The 16,723-nt window shown below is 40.7% G+C and overlaps 1 protein-coding gene across 2 annotated transcripts in view; it reads left to right on the top strand.

Annotated features, from left to right (window-relative positions):
- Positions 1-16,723, top strand: part of DERA (deoxyribose-phosphate aldolase) — a 233,788-nt gene that overhangs the window by 123,598 nt on the left and 93,467 nt on the right. For both annotated transcript variants that reach the window (XR_014326609.1, XR_014326610.1), the window contains exon 11: positions 13,766-13,894. The gene's annotated coding sequence lies outside the window, so the exon portion shown is untranslated. The remainder of the gene's footprint in view (positions 1-13,765; positions 13,895-16,723) is intronic.

A 16,723-nucleotide genomic window follows, 5' to 3' on the forward strand; every position in this document is an offset into this window, starting at 1 on the left:
GGCATGTACGTTGTATTTTTATTTATTTATTTATTTATAAACATCTTTATTGGAGTACAATTGCTTTACAGTGGTGTGTTAGTTTCTGCTTTATAACAAAGTGAATCAGCTATACATATACATATATCCCCATATTAGACTTAATGCTATTACTGCACACTTAATAAGCGGTGTGGTGTAAATATAACTTACATGCAGTGGGTAACCAAAAATGTTTGTGATCCACTTTACTGCAGTGTTTGCTTTATTGTGGTGGTCTGGAACTGAACCCACGGTACCTGAGGTATACCTGTATTTACATAGCATTTACATCGTATTCAGTATTATAAGTAGTCTAGGGCTGATTTAAAGTATACGGGAGGGTGTGTGTAGGTTATATGCAAACACGACACCATTTTACATAAGGGGCTTGAATATCCTCGGATTTTGGTATTCTGCGGGGGTCTGGGAACCAATCCTCTGTAGATCCGGAGGGACAAAGCAGAACTGGCAGGTCTCTTACCTGGAGTTTTGCAAATCTGGGACTTGAGAGAAACCTGAGCAAAGAGGCTCTAAATGTGTGTCACCAACACACAAGCCTAGGGTGGGTATAGGGAGCCAGATTTAAAGTAAGAGGTCACGGAATAAGAAATTGGGGGTGTGCGGCAAACAGGTCAAGCAGGGATGGTCTAGGACAGAAGTGTGGTTAGCCTGTGGATTCTCCCTTCCTCATGGTGACCCATGGCCTGGAACTTGTAAAGTGACAGGGACAGAGCAGACTGTCTTGAATTCAGTCTATTTGTCCGCATTGCCTTTCTGCCCACCCTGAGTGGGAACCCTCAGGGGTAACACGGTTGCAGCCGGCTTTAAACCCCGTACAATACCCAACAAAGTACCTTACAGAGAGTAGGTGCTCCAGATTTATTTGTTAAATTAATTTAAAAGATAGTTATCACTTTGGATAAATACAGGGAAGGTATGATTATAAAATAAGGCTGATCCACAAGATAAGTTAAAAAAAGTCAGTACCATTAGGTAGACAAAAGTACAGCTTGGCTAGTGATCGGAATTCCAAAGTAAATGCATGATACATACTTTTAGGGGAGTTTTTCATAGAAGGTCCACACCTTGAGTTTAATGCATTTTCATTTTTTGTAACAGTGATCCATTTTACCAATGGTTTCTGTAATTTCAGACTTAAAACTGTCTGGATGAGTTGCAAATGTATGAAAAATGGTTTGGGAAAGCAATTTTTATTCAAAGTTGTTTGTTTTGATGGGTTAAGAAAGCACGTATCTTTTTAAAGCAATGTTTATTTCATGTTTTGAGTGGCAGCAAAAATAATTGCATGTTTGAAATCTTTGAAATATGTTTTAATGCTTTTAAAATGACTTAAGAGCAAACGTGCCAGGTTTACCCACTGCTTTAGCCATTCCATGGTTGAAAGTTAGCTTCACTTTCCATGTTTTATGGAACTATTTAATATGCTCTTCGATTATGTCTTTTAAACTGCAGTCAGTGTCTGTACCTGGTGGACTGATTAGAACATTTGATACACCTACAGCAAGATTTTGTGAAGAAGAGGTAGTACAGTTTTGTAGATGCTTGATTCTACTCTAAAAAAAATGGATATGTGTATTTTTAATATAATATAAAAGAATTATGCAAACATGGTCTTATAATAGGGTTTTATTGGTAGATTCAGTATGTATATGCCTGGTATATATGCTGAGAACTCATTTTCAAAAAAGACTAACTGCCTTTCTAATTTAAAACCTTTTCATTTTAATGAGACAGGCATTTAGAAGGATTCGGATAAATCTATAAAATTCAGACCCAAGATCGCTCTCCAGCATTTCCCGAGTGCCTAATATATGTATATTTTAAGTTACTGGGAATTCATGGAATTGTAGAATTCTTTGAACACGTATTCGCTGGTACGGACTGGTAATTGACAGTTGATTATAAACTTAGTATGTGGCAGGCACTATTCTAAAGTGCTTTACATGTATTAACTCTTTGATCCTCACAATATGCCTATGAGATAGGTGTGATTATATTCATCATTGTATAGATGAGTTAGCTGATGGAGGCATAGAGAAATGAAGTGATTTGTTTTAAGGTCGCACACAGAGCTGGAATGGGAGGCCAGTTACTCTTGGCTCCAGCATCCGTACTTTTTTTTTTTAACGTCTTTATTGGAGTGTAATTGCTTTACAATGGTGTGTTAGTTTCTGCTTTGTACTTTTAACTACAGTGACAGAGTATGTGCCAGGCACTTTGGTAAAATGCTAACTTTGTGCCATGCTTCCAAGGAAAGGAAACTCACTAGAATTATAGAATTTCAGGGGATAAAAACAGACCCCCAAAGGTCATTTAATCTAACCATCCAGCCAATGATAGCGCTCTCAAGCAGTCTGCAAGCTGCCATGGGGTCGGGGAGGAATAGCAAGGCAGTAGAATCTCTATAATGAGCTGTTCAGGGACAGAAACAGTGCCCTCCTTATAGGTTAAACATGTTATATCAGGCTTTTATTATATTTACTGCTGGGTCTTAGATCTGGGATGTGGCCCATGTTGTTTCTGAATCCTTATATAATGAGCTGTGTTACTGCAGGTTTCTACCATTATAGCTATAAATTCAAAACCCACAAACACACAAAGGCATCCATCCAAGTATAAAATTACTAGGGAAATGGGAAGGACAAAAAATGAATTGTTAGGTTTGGGGCATAATTACTTGTGGCACTGGTGTGGCTCGATCTTGATAGGAAATGAGAGTAGTTTGGAAAGATTTCAGGGGCATCGTGAAAGTCAAGTACAGATTTGCGAGGGTCAAATGATGTAGACAGATTTCAGATGCTGCGATGACATGCCTAAATTATTCCATAGAAAAAGGATGCCTGTGTGTTTCGTGCTTCCAAATTTGTCGACAGAATGAACGTAGGGGATAAAAATCCGAGAGCTATATTGGAGCTGCTGTTGTAGATACTGTTTCCCTAAGTTTTTGAAAGCAGAAGTAGTACCTTATTTGTATTTGTATCCTTTGTCCCTTGCCTGTTACGGTCTTACTATCACTTGTTGAATTTATATGTACAAAATGTTATGTAAGCAGAGGGGAGACTATGTCAGGAAGTTACATAAAGCTTCATACAATAAGTAATGTTCGAGTATGACTAGGGATTTTATAGGTAGAGAATGTTTTTGTGGGGTGTGTGTTTGTGTGTGTGTGTGTGTGTGTGTGTGTGTGTGTGTGTGTAGGTGGGGTGGGAGATACTCTTCATCCCCATTCCTGTTTTCTTTTGTATAAAGTAAGCCGCTAGCCTACCACTTGTGGTTTCTCGTCTGAGTCATCCCTCTTCAGCAAACATGGAGTGATTTACCTGATTGTTGGTTATTGGATAAGGAACTGGGGATTTGACTGTGGCTCCAGTCATTCCTCCTCTCCTCTTGGGAGTGAGCCCTTTCTCCATTCTCAGCATATAGTAATGGAGCAGGGGGCTGTATATGGGAAGAGCTGCTGTTGTCTAGCACCGTGTGTCTCTGGCTGGTGGGTCTGTAAAGTTCTGGGGGTGGAATATGGGAAAGCCCACTGTCGCCATCTAGTAAATTACACTCTTCAAAATCAGCTGCATTGGTAATAAAGCTGGTAACTTGGTTCTCTCTGTTTGCTTTTTTGTTTTGTCTCTCAGTTTATTCAGAACTTGGATAAGGTTATAATATATTGAGCTCCCTCAAATCCCAATATAGCCACCAGAGGCAGGCCTTCTTGGAAGAGAATAATACATGTGAAAGCATATAGAACTGAAAATGCATAATGTCAGGATTCTGTCTGGCTGCAGGAATGAGCACAACAGAGGATAATCGAGGAAGGGTTAAGGTTGAATGAAGAAAGGACTCTCATGGCACGCTAAAGAGTTAGCCTTTATCCTTCGCATTTTATGGTTCTCAAAGTATGGTCTGGAGACCGCTAAGGTCTCTAAGAACATTTCGGGGGGGGGCCCAAAACTACATTCATAATAACACTAAGACATTGTTTACTTTTCTCACTCTCATTTTCTCATGAGTGTACAGGGGAATTTTCCAGAGGCTACAGGATGTGCAATATTGCAACAAATTGAATAGTTATGAGACTAAAGTAGATGTGAGTCTCAAAGTAGATATGAGACTTCCGCTTCTACTATAATAGAACATCTTCTTTTAAGCCAGTAATTAAAGAGATTTGCAGAAATGTAAAGCAATGCCACGTATCTCACTAGCGTTTTTTAAAAAGTACTTTCATTAAAATGTTACGTTAACATGTGATGGATTTATCATTTTTAATGAATTAAATAAAAAATTAAAATTTTTGTTTATATTAACTTACAGTAATATATCAATTTATAATACAGCAAATATTAATAAACATAATTCACACAAACAAAAGCTGTATGGGGCCCTCAATGATTTTTAAGACCAAGTTTGAGAATGTGTTCTATGCGTGAAAGAGAACCTTTGGAGGTTTTAAAGTAGGGGAGCAACATGATCTGGTTCATATCAGATATTTAATTCTTCAAAAGTTACAAAGGGGCTTCCCTGGTGGCGCAGTGGTTGAGAGTCCGCCTGCCGATGCAGGGGACACGGGTTCGTGCCCCGGTCCGGGAGGATCCCACATGCCGCGGAGCGGCTGGGCCCGTGAGCCATGGCCGCTGAGCCTGGGCGTCCGGAGCCTGTGCTCCGCAACGGGAGAGGCCACAACAATGAGAGGCCCGCGTACAGCAAAAAAAAAAAAAAAAAAAAAAAAAAGTTACAAAGAATGGCCATGCCCAGTGTCGGTAAAGAGGTAGGAAATGAGTGTTCCACTGGTAGGAATATGAATTAGTATGGCCTTTAAATAGGGTGTTTGGGCAATATGTACCGAAAGACTGTAAATGAGCATATTTTTGGCTTAGGAACCCCACTTTCAGCAATTTATCCTTAAGGAAATAACTGAACAAATATTAAAGATATAAATACTGTGTTTTAATATTTGTTGTAGTATTGTTTACAATACTTTGAAAAAAATAGAAAATGACCTAAATGCTCATGTTTAAGGTTCTGCAAGTTTTGGAAATCACTCCACTTCTGGGGCCACACTGAGCCTTGATTATTTTAATTATAATGAGATCGAGAGTTCAGCATTTCAAGAGGTAGAGGCTGCTTAAAGGATCTCACGTACCCTTTGTTCTCCATCAGAGTCAGCACCCAAATAATATCCCACACTTACTTGCACTGTGTTCAGCCGTCTCCCTCAAGGTGAGAGATTTAAAAGTCCAAAGGGTCCAGACACCCAGCATGGACATTGTTCCCCCAGAGGCTGAGAGAGCATAGCAGTGAATGAGAATCGTCCATGGCCACACAGCTGTACATTTGCAGATTTGACTGGGCTACCTTTCCTGTGATTAAATAAAATTCTACAATAAAATTCTTTTACATCTTCCTGTTGACATATTAAGGATATAAAAATGTGAGTTTCTTATAAAACTTCATATATATATGTTTAAAAAAGAAACATAGTTCATAAAGTACACAGGTTCTAATCAAAGGATTCACAGCAGTGACTCATTTTCCAACAGTGCAAACCTACAGATTTCTTAGTGTAAGAGCATAGTGATCCTTGACAATATTAGATTTGTTCCCAAAAGAAGAAAAGAAAGCTCGCATGTTTGGCACCAGAATTTTCAAGCCCATTTAGTATTTCCCCAAGAATCTCCAACAATAATCCAAAAATAAGGAATTCATAAAATTACGGTACATAAATATAATGGGCTACTAGTAACCTCAAGAATGAAGAAAGATGTAATTTTTATCTTTGTGCCTCTATAAGTAAGATTTTTTTCCCTTTGGTTTCTTTCAGGATTTTTTATCTTTGATTTCCCGTAGTTTGGAAATGATATGCCTCGATGTAGTCTTTCTAGCATTTATCCTGTTTGGTGTTTTCAGAGCTTCCTGGATCTATGGTTTGGTGCCTGATAATAATTTGAGGAAATTCTCAGTCATTGTTTAAAATATTTCTTCTGTTTCTTTCTTCTCTGGCATTTCCATTATGAATATGGTACACCTTTATAGTTGTCCCACAATCCTTGGATATTTTATTCTGTTTTATTCAGACTTTGTTTTCTTTGCTTTTTGGTTTTCAAGGGTAGTATTGATATGTCGTTTAACTCACAGGTTTCTTATTCATTCACGTCCAGTCTATTAATAAGTCCATCAAAGACATTATTTATGTTACAGTGTTTTTTTGTATCTAGCACTTCATTTTGGTTCCTTCTTAGGATTTCCGTCTCTCTGCTTACATCACCTATCTGTTGTTGCATGCTCTCTACTTTATCTGCAGTGCGCTTACCATATTAATCACAGCTGTTTTAAATTCCCCATCTGATAATTCCAACATCCCTGCCATGTCTGGTTCTGATGTTTGATCTGTCTCTTCAAATTGTGTTTTTTGCATTTTGGTATGCCTTGTCATTTTTTCTTGATAGCTAGACGTGCTGTACCAGGTAAAGGGAACTGTTGTAAACAGACCTTTAGTTGTGTGGTGAAGTGTGGGTAGGGGAAGTGTTCTGTAGTCCTGTGGATGGGTCTCAGTCTTTTAGTGAGCCTGTGCCTCTGGACTGTGAACTTCACAAGTGTTTCTCAGGTTTTATTCCCCTCCACCCCACCTTAGGTGGCATAGGATGGCTAGGGTGGGCTGGAGTTGGATATTTCCCTTCCCCAGGTCAGTTAGGCTCTGATGATACCTGAGTAAGTTAGGCTTTCGTTAACCAGTTTCCCTTGAAGGCAGATCTTGTTAAAAACAAGGTGTTCTAGGGCTTCCCTGGTGGCGCAGTGGTTGAGAGTCCACCTGCTGACGCAGGGAATACGGGTTCGTGCCCCGGTCCGGGAAGATCCCACATGCCGCGGAGCAGCTGGGCCCATGAGCCATGGCCGCTGAGCCTGCGCGTCTGGAGCCTGTGCTCCGCAACCGGAGAGGCCACGACAGTGAGAGGCCCGCGTACCGAAAAAAAAGAATGAATGCATTAAAATTTATGATTCAAATTTCCATTAATAGACTGTAAAACAAATGAAGAAATCCATATAAGTCTATAGTCTGTTTAACTGTTTTGTACCAATGTTAAGTCTCTTTAACTGTTTTGTTGCAGTGTTAATTTCTTGGTTTTGGTAATGTACTACAGTTAAAGTAAGATGTTATCAATGCAGGAAACTTGATGAAGGGTTCACAGGAACTCTGTACTATATTTTACAAATTCTTGAGTATCTATAACTATTTAAAAATAAAGTTCTTTTAAGTAAATGAAACTAGAAAAAACATTTGCAACACAAGAAGGAAAAAAGAATCAAAGCTTTGATATATAAAAAGCTTACCAAGCAATAAACAATACATCCTAGCAGAAAAGTAGGCAAAAGGCATAAATAGGTATTTTGCAAATCATGGGTGGCTAAATTTATGAAAAGTTGTTCAAACTCACTCAGCCAAGAAACAGCAAACAGAAGACATATCGCTTTCTATTTATCAGCCTGTTAATGATTAACAATGAACATAATAATACCAAACACTGCCAAGCATGCAGGTAATTGGGCACTCCATCTACTGCTAGTAGAAGGGTGAGTTGGCACAATTTCATAGGAAGCCAATTGGATAACACACAAAGTCACAAAGAGTTGCAATTTCATATACAGGAGTTTATTTTTAGGAAAATAGGATATACACAAATATATCTATAAAAATGTTCATCAAGCACTATTTATAATAAAAATCTTAAGGAACAATAATAGGAAAATGATTAGATAACTATAGCAGAATATCATCATTGTAGGAGAATATTAAATGGCATGGGGAAATGATGCCAAGTATAAAAAATCCAATTAAAAAACAATATGAAAGGATATGTACAGTATGATGCCAATTATACTTCCAAAGTTTATACGTAATGAAAAAAACATGGAAATAACAAAATAGCCATAATTGGATATCCTGGGGCAGTGGGATCCTGTATGATTTATTTTCTTCTTTGTGATTGTATTAGGTTTTCATCTTTTAATGTTGGTCATGTATTACTTTTATAAGCAAAGCAATAAATAAAACAGATCATAATAAAATCTGTTAACCAGATTTATTAAACTCCCATTATTCTAGGTCATACAGGAACAATACTCTTTTATACTTTGAAAGCTTATAATCTAAAGGATAAGCTAATATAAGATGGCAGGAACACCTAAACACATATATAATCTAGTAGAGTTATTATAGGAGAGCTAAGAGGAAGTTTGTGTAAAGAAAAGAATGTGAACTTGGCAGTCAGATCTGGCCTTAAATCCTACCTTTAAAGGTTAAAAAAAAATATTTATTTGGCTGCGTCAGGTGTTAGTTGCAGTATGCGGGATCTTTTAGTTGCAGCATGCGGGATCTTTTTCGTTGCGGCATATGGGATCTAGTTCCCTGACCAGGGATCGAACCTGGGCCCCTGGCATTGGGAGCATGGAGTCTTAACCACTGGACCACCATGGAAGTCCCCTACCTTTAAAGATTAAAAAGAAGTTCAGTTTTCTCATCTAAGAATGGGGGTAATAATACTTACATCATCTGACCTGTGATGAGAATTAAATGAAATAAGGTACAGAAGTGCCTGGTATACAGAATATGTTCAATAATTGTTAGTTTCCTTTCCTAAAGAGAGTTTTGGCAATAAAAGAAACATATCTTGAAAAGTTTGGAAAGAGAAAAATAAAAACGCAGTGAAGAGGTAAGAGGTCATAAGTTATCCAGACTGGAGTCAGATAGGGTGGGATGGATGTCGTGGGAGGGAGAAAGAAGGAAACTAACAAAGACTGCAATGAAATGGCAGAGAGCTGCCCCCTGAGCTCACTAGAGCTTCTCTGGTTAGGAGGGGAGGGAGGGGGATTACAGTAGAAAAGGAAAAGGGAAACTTGCTGAAATATTTATTGCTGTTCCACTGGCATTAAGCTTCTTGAGAGCAGGTACCTATCTGTCTGGTTCACTCTTTATTTTTTCTTCCAGTTTTATTGAGATATAATTGACATACAGCACTAAGTGTGAGGTGTGCAGCCTAATGATTTGACTTACCTACATCATGAAATGATTACCACAGTAAATTTAGTGAACATCCGTAATCTCATATAGATACAAAATTAAAGAAATAGGGAAAAAATTTTTTTCTTGTGATGGGAAGTCAGGATTTACTATCTTGACAACTTTCATATATAACATACAACAGTGTTAATTATATTTATTATGTACGTTACATCCCTAGCAGTTATTTATCTTATAGCTGGAAGTTTGTACCTTTTGACCTCCTTCATTCAGTTCCCCCTCATCCTGCCACCCACCTTTGGTAACCACAAATATGATCTCTTTTTCTGTGAGTTTGTTTGTTTTTGAAGAATAATTGACCTACAACACTGTGTCAGTTCCTGTTACACACGTAGTGATGCGATATTTCTATACATTTCAAAATGATCACCACAGTAAGTCTAGTTACCATATGTCATCATACAAAGATATGACATAGTCGTGACTATATTCCCCACAATGTACGTATCTATCTATCTGATTATTTTAAGTTACTGATTTTTTAAGTTCAAACGATTTTAATAACCCTGCATTTTTACTCCTTCCCCACCAACTTTACTGTTTTGACGTCATATTTTAAATCTTTCTTTTCTGTGTATCTCTCAGCTACTCATTCTGGATACAGATGATTTTTTTACTCTTGTCTTTTAACCCTCCTATTAGCCTTATACATGGCTGACTTATTACCTTTACTAGTAATATATTTGCCTTCACCAATGCGATTTCTCCTTTCATAATTTTCATGTTTATAGGTGTGGCCTTTTTTTTGCTGCTTAGACAAGTCCCTTTAACATTTCTTGTAAAGCTGGTTTGGTGATACTGAACTCTTTTAGCTTTTCCTTGTCTATAAAACTTTTGATCTCTCTATCAAATCTGAATGAAAACCTTGCAGGGTATTCTAGGTCTTTCCCTTTCATCACTTTAAATATATCATGACACTCCCTTCTGGCCTGAGGATGTTCTGTTGAGAAGTCAGCAGATAGCCTTATGGGAATTCCCTTGTATGTAACTTGTTTCTTTTCCCTTGCTGCTTTTGATATTCTCTCTTTATCCTTCATTTCTGCCACTTTAATGACACCGTGTCTTGGTTTGTTTCTCTTTGGGTTGATCCTGTTTAGGACTCTCTGTGCTTTCTGGACCTGGATGTCTGTTTCCTTTCCTAGGTTTGGGAAGTTTTCAGCGATTATGCCTTCGAATATGTTCTCTGCCCCCTTTCTCTCTCTCTTCTCCTTCTGGGACTCCTTTAATGCAAATGTTAGTATGGTGGGTGTTGTCTCAGAGGTCTCAAACTCTCCTCATTTCTTTTTATTCTTTTTTTCTTTTTTTCTGTTCAGTGATTTGCACAGCTCATTGACCTGTTCCTCTGTATCATCTCGTCTACTGTTAATTCCTTCTTGTGTATTTTTCATTTCAGTTATTGTATTCTTCATTGCTGTTTTTATTTCTGTGTACCTGGTAGCTTGGTTACATTTACTGACCTTGGAGAAGCGGCCTTTTGGAGGAGATGTCCTTTATGTCCCAGCAGCACAGTCCCCTCTGGTCACCAGAGCTGTATGCTCTAGGGGTGCCCGTTATTTGGGTTGTGTGGGTCCTTCTGTATGACAGCCTGACTACTGTGGGCAGCCTGGTAGGTGTAGCAGGCACCCCGGTTCGGTTGGTTGCCAGGCGCTGCCTTGTGCAGAGGCTGCCAGCCTGTCCGACACTGGTGGACAGGGTTGGGTCATGAGGCTACTGGCTGTGGGATCCGGTGCATCCCAAAGCTGTTATCAGGCTGCTGGTGAGTGCAGCCGGATCCCAGTGTGACCGGCTGAGGGGTCGTGCTGTCCTGTAGCTGGTGCCGGCCTGCTGGCGTGTGTTCTGGGTCCCGGTGTGGCAGGCTGCAGGGCTGTGGTGGTCCAGGAGCTGGTGCCCACCCACTGGTGGGTGAGGCCAGATTCTTGGGCTTGTGCTGGCTCACTGGTACGTCCTGGGGTCTCTGGCTTCAGGGCCATGGGGGTCCTGGAGTTGGTGTTTTGACCCTCTCGTGGATGGGGCTTGGGCCGGGGATGACTTGAGGCTGGTGCATCCCCATTCGTGGGAGAGGCTGGTCCCGTGGCTACTGCTGGCCCACTGAAGTACAGGTCTGGGTCTGGGCCCTCTGGTGGACAGGGCCGGGTCCCAGGGTGACTGTGGGCTCAGAGGGCCTTACGGCAGCAGACCTGCTGGTAGGTGGGGCTGTGTCTCCACCCAGCTAGTTGCTTGGCCTGAGTCATCCCAGTACTAGTGCCAATAGGCTGGTGGACAGGGCCAGGTTCCAGTGCTCAGAAACCGGAGGAAGGATTCCAGAGTGGTGCTTGCCAGTGTCCCCGCGGTAGGATGAGCTCCCAAAATGGCTATTGCCAGTGTCTGTCTTCCCAGGGGGAGCTGCAGTCACCTCCTGCCTCTCCAGGAGGCTCTCCAAAGTCAGCAGGTGGATCTGACCCATAATCCTTTCACATTCCTGCTTCTGCCCTGAGTCCCAGAGCGTGTGAGATTTTGTGTGCACCCTTTAAGAATGGAGTTTCTATTTCCCACAACCCTCGTGTTCTCGCAAAAGAAAGCCCCGCTGGCCTTCAAAGCCAAATGTTGTGGCAGCTTGTCTTCCCAGTGTAGGACGTGTAGGCTGGGGAGCCGACGTGGAGCTCAGACCCCTCACTCCCTGGGGCGAACCTTTGCAATTGTAATTATCCTCTCATGTGTAGGTTGCCTACCTGGGAGTATGGGTCTTGATTATACTGCAGCTCTGCCCCTCCTACCTGTCTAGTTATGGTTCCTTTTTTTTTTCTTTTTTTTTTTTGCGGTACGCGGGCCTCTCACTGTTGTGGCCTCTCCCGTCGTTGCGGAGCACAGGCTCCGGACGCGCAGGCTCAGGGGCCATGGCTCACGGGCCCAGCCGCTCTGCGGCATGTGGGATCTTCCCGGACCGGGGCACGAACCTGTGTCCCCTGCATTGGCGGGTGGACTCTCAACCACTCCGCCACCAGGGAAGCCCTGTGTGGTTCCTTCTTTATGTCTTTAGTTGTAGAAGATCTTTTCTGCTAGTCTTCTGGTTTTTCTCATCAGTAGTTCCTCTGTAAATAGTTGTAATTTTTTTGTTGTTGTTGTTTGTTTTTTTTTGTTTTTGCGGTATGCGGGCCTCTCACTGCTGTGGCCTCTCCCGCTGCAGAGCACAGGCTCCGGATGCGCAGGCTCAGCGGCCATGGTTCACGGGCCCAGCCGCTTCGCAGCATGTGGGATCTTCCCGGACCGGGGCACGAACCCGCGTCCCCTGCATCGGCAGGCGGACTCTCAACCACTGCACCACCAGGGAAGCCCAATAGTTGTAATTTTGATGTGCCCATGGGAGAAGGTGAGCTCAGGTTCTTTCTGCTCTGCCATCTTGGCCACTCCCTGTCTTGTTCACTCTTGCCATCCCAGCTTCTGGAACAGTGTAAGGCACGTGGTAGCTACTCACTGAATATTTATGGAGTGAATAAATGTTCAGTTGTAATATTTATTTATGTGAAATGTTTATTAATACAACTTCCAAAGAGCATATCAAACAGAAGCCTCCTTTTAGTGTGTTAGAAGTGTATTCCTTTAATTCTTTGATTGTAACAGGTTTACCAAATGCTTTCATGTGCCCTAATGTAGGACTTAACAGTAACGAGTAACAAGGGGACTCATGTTCTCAAGCAGTGGTGTGCTGGAGCCAGTTAGCATTTCCTTGTGAAAGTCAGTTGTTTAAATTTCAGGAGTTTTTTGAAAGCTGGTTGTTAAGCAGAGCCATTGTAAGAAAATTAAATTATGTGACCTTACCAAAACCAATCAATTATATTGTAAATAAAGTTAATAAACCCTCAATACTTATTCCTTCCCAGTTTATTTACAGCATTTTACTATCACTGATACTCCTGAGGTTCTTTATTCTGTTGTATCTGAACAGTAGAAATACTGTATATTAAGTGCTGCTGTTTATTTCGTCCCAACTTTGTGATAACTGAGACCATGTTGGTGGCTTGAATTTGTTCATGGTGTGGTGGAAGTATTTATACCACAGGAGTTGATAAACACTATAAATCAGGGTGTTTTCCTAGGAGAATCCATTTTAAAACATTACCAGAACACCACTGCTCTCAAAAAAAGAGTACATTCCATGTATAGAGACCCATAGAAGGGAACCTAGTTTGTGGGGTTTTATGGCCAGGTGGGCAGAAAAACGTGGCTAATTAGGGGTTCCCCAGGTATAGCAAGGCTTGAACCACTATATGAGGCTAAGAGATAAGGCTTTAGTCACCAAAGAAGGGGGGCCAGGAAGAGCAGAAGGAAGCGGGGGGAATCAAAGTGGCAACCCATTCCTGAGACCTGATACATAGGGCAAGGGGAGCTTCTCCCAAGGCTGTACGGTGGATGCCAGTGGTTGCCCCTGGGCCACCAGATCCTAGGATATGGGGGTCAGCCAAGGGACTTGGGAAGTCCCATTGGTCAGCATCAGAGTACATGGAAGAATGTCTAATATGAAGCCCCTCTAAGTATACATGGATTTATGTACTTATGTCCATATGTGTGTACGTACATATATATGTATATATGCATGTATGTATGCATTTGTATGTATGTTGTGGGAAGAATGGAGGTGAGGCTATTTAAATGCTTCTTGTACCTTGCCTTAATTCCTAGAGGAACTGAAGTCTGAGTCTTTGAACGCCATGTGGGAACAAAGATGGTTTGACTCAGCTGTGTGGTGTGAGAATGAAGATGATTTGATGTAGCTGTGACCTCAGCGGAGGCAGAAGGCGAGGAACTAAGGTAGGTGGATGCAACCTAGAAACTGGCAGCCCATGGGTGGAATCCAGTTCCTGTATTCGACTCCCACAGTCAATTCTCTTATGCCATCACTTTCAGAACCTTTTCTTGCCAGTGACCTGTGTTCTTTGTTTCCAGATTGGGTGGGACTTTCTCTTTCTTTGTGACTAGTACATCCTGATAAATGTACAAATTTATCAGTAGTCAGTCTACATTTCATGACTCATTTTCTCTCTCTCACAACGTGATAAATCACCATGGTTAATAAGGGCTGATAGACTAGGTTCTGTATTTCTGTAAATACAAGGCTAGTACTAAACAGTGGAGGGCCAGCTGATGGCACTGGTTTTTCTACAGGTTTTGGACTGAGATTGACGTGATTTTGAGTCCCAGCTCTTCATTTTTATTGTGTGACTTCATTGCCCTCTCTAAGCCGCAGTTTCCCTGTCTGTAAGATGATGATAATAGTACCTTACCCATTAAATGATACAATGCATATTAAACAACTACCGTAGTGCCTGGCATAGAGAAAGCACTCAAAAGTTTTTAAATTATTTTTATGGATTTAATCTTAATGTAATAATTCTACATTGTTACATGCTACAATCTGTATGTGTGTGTGTGTGACAATAAATATGTTTTATGACTAGAAATGGGACAGAATGTTTGTGGATGTAATAGCAGAATAGTTATTGCCAAGCTGACACATTCCATTATCTGGTTTCTTTCACGCAAGATAATATCTATGAGGTGTATCCATATTGTTGCCGTATCAGAAGTTTTCTCCTCTTTATCTGCTGAGTAGTATTCAGTTGTATAACCATACCACAGTTTATTCACCTGTGCAGAGACATTTGGGTTATTCCCAGTTTAGGACTATTATGAGTCAATAGGCTATGAACATCCTTGTTCATAGCAGCTGTTAGGTCCTTTTGTGGATATATGTTTTCATTTTTATTAGGTAAATACCTAAGAAATGGAATTGTGGGGTCGTTGTGTAGATTATGTTTAACTTTATAAGAAAGTGCCCATTTCCAAAGGAGTCACATCACTTAACACCACTTAACACCCACCAGCAGCTTCTTTGCGTTTTGATTGCTTCACGTCTTTACCAACTTTGGTGATGTTATCTTTTTGCTTTTATCCATTCTACTGGATGTGTCGTTATCTCCGTTATCTCGTGGTGGTTTAATTTACGTTTCTCTGGTGGCTAATGATGTTAAGTATTTTGTCAGATTTTTGTCTTCTGCACTAAATTGATGTCCTCAAACGAGGATGACGATAATGTAAAGTCAAACACATCAGCTGTGTAAAATACCTCCTACAAGCAGTTTGCTTATCGATTCACTTTTATTCCCACCCCAGTCAAAGTGTTATTGTATATTCACCTTGAGGACATATGTAAGTTTCTGTCTCTTCCATGCATTTTTTTTCATTATTTAGCTAGATTTAGTACAAAGTGACGGTTCTCTTGGTAAAATCCCCCTGATTATTTATATGATAATCATGAAATGGTGCTTTTCAGCTTACTTGTTGCTCCATACTTGGAGGCCTTCCTTTCTTTAGGAGAATTCAAAGTCTTTTGATGTTGATATTCACAAAATCTTTGTGAAATGGATGGGAAGCACTGGGAGAAGAAACCAAAATTTCCAGAAGGCGAAGTGACTTAGCCCAAATCTCAAAGCGAACTGGAGAAACGCAGGCTGTAGCTTGAATCACAGTCATCAGATATGTCATTAGACGTACCACAACCTAGCAAACCAAGGTACCTCTCCTCAGGGGGTCAGACTGATAAAGGTTTCAAATAAAGTCACATCGCTTCATCTGCTCATGTAAAGTTAATATCGTTTCCCCCTAAATCTTTTCAGAACTAGAAAGTTATCATGAGGCGTGCCGTGTAGAGCCCCCATGGATTTGTAAAGAAAAACAGAGTCATTCTGCCCCATGGAAAAAGATATATGAGAATGCAATAATGCAGGAAACAAAACTTTCAAGGAACGATACGCAGAAATCTCTTATCCTCTTGCATACACATAAATATTTTCAAATACGAAGACTCTGTGTTTTGAGAAAAACAACAAAGAAAAGGATAGGCCGTCTAGCAATAAAAAAATAAAACACACCAGTGTTCCAGGTTGGTTTTTCCTGTATCTGAAAATACTGCATATTTAAAGAGTCACTCTGAAGGGATATGTCTGATGTTTAACAAATATGCCAGAATTCACACACCCAAATATGGTGCTTTTTTCCCTCAAAGTAGGCATCTCGGGATATTTATACACTTATTTCAATGTCACTTTGTCACTGATAAAAACATTGTTGGAATTGCTATTTCGGAATTGACTTCAGAGCCTCCGGAGCATTCCTTTGAATGTCGTCAGGATCCTGTGTCTCCTTAAGAAAGTCTGCCTCAAATACTTTCTTGCCATTTGACTGCTTTTAAGTCTCAGACTCCTTATTCTGGTCTCTTCTAACTCCACATCCCCACCCAGTTCTGATCCTCCTAGTTTTTGAATTTATCTCTTAATCTCACATTTGCATCTCATTTTGTAATTTAGACACGACAGCGAGCCCACAATCTTAGCTGTAACCTTCACTCCTTTCCCCGACCACGCTCTTGACCTGTCTTGTGCCTAAGGCGCTATGGGCAGCTCTAGGTGGAAACCCTCTTTGTCTAGCCTGGCTCCAGGAACAATTCTCCCGCCCACCCCCAGGACACATGACTACACACCCAATGCGTCCATCATCCCCGGAACGGGGGCTAAAGATTCGGTGGCAGTGACCCTCATCATCTAAGGGCAAAATTAATTTGTTCAAAGGGCCTATGGTCAT

This window comes from Leucopleurus acutus (genome assembly GCF_964270905.1).
Source record: "Leucopleurus acutus genome assembly, chromosome: 11".
Taxonomy (NCBI): domain Eukaryota; kingdom Metazoa; phylum Chordata; class Mammalia; order Artiodactyla; family Delphinidae; genus Leucopleurus; species Leucopleurus acutus.